Source organism: Penaeus monodon, chromosome 15 (assembly GCF_015228065.2).
Source record: "Penaeus monodon isolate SGIC_2016 chromosome 15, NSTDA_Pmon_1, whole genome shotgun sequence".
Taxonomy (NCBI): domain Eukaryota; kingdom Metazoa; phylum Arthropoda; class Malacostraca; order Decapoda; family Penaeidae; genus Penaeus; species Penaeus monodon.
The window spans coordinates 37,080,266-37,080,541 of record NC_051400.1 but is presented as its reverse complement, the minus strand read 5'-3'; the positions used below and the strand labels follow the sequence as shown (position 1 = coordinate 37,080,541).

The 276-nt window shown below is 39.1% G+C and overlaps 1 protein-coding gene across 1 annotated transcript in view; it reads right to left on the bottom strand.

Moving 5' to 3' along the window:
- LOC119582352 (AT-rich interactive domain-containing protein 4B-like) overlaps positions 1-276 on the bottom strand; it is a gene marked incomplete at its 3' end in the record, with an annotated part of 36,609 nt that overhangs the window by 6,651 nt on the left and 29,682 nt on the right.

Sequence of the window (276 nt, the reverse complement as noted above, 5' to 3'; positions counted from 1 at the left end):
TTTTTTTTGGAAAAATCTTTTTCCTGATAAAAAAATTTTTTTAAAAAAATTTCAAAAAATTTTTTTTTAAAAAAAAAAAAATTTTTTTCCCCCCCTTTTTTAAAAAAAGGGGGGGTTTTTTGAAAAATTTTTTTTCCCGGGTTTTTTCCCCCCCCCTTTTTAAACCCCTTTTTCCCCCCCCCCCCCGGGGCCCCTCCCCCTTTAACCCCCGGGGGGGCCCTTTTTTAATTTCCCTTTGGGGGGGGGGGTTTTTTTTTGGGGGAGAAAAAAGGGGGG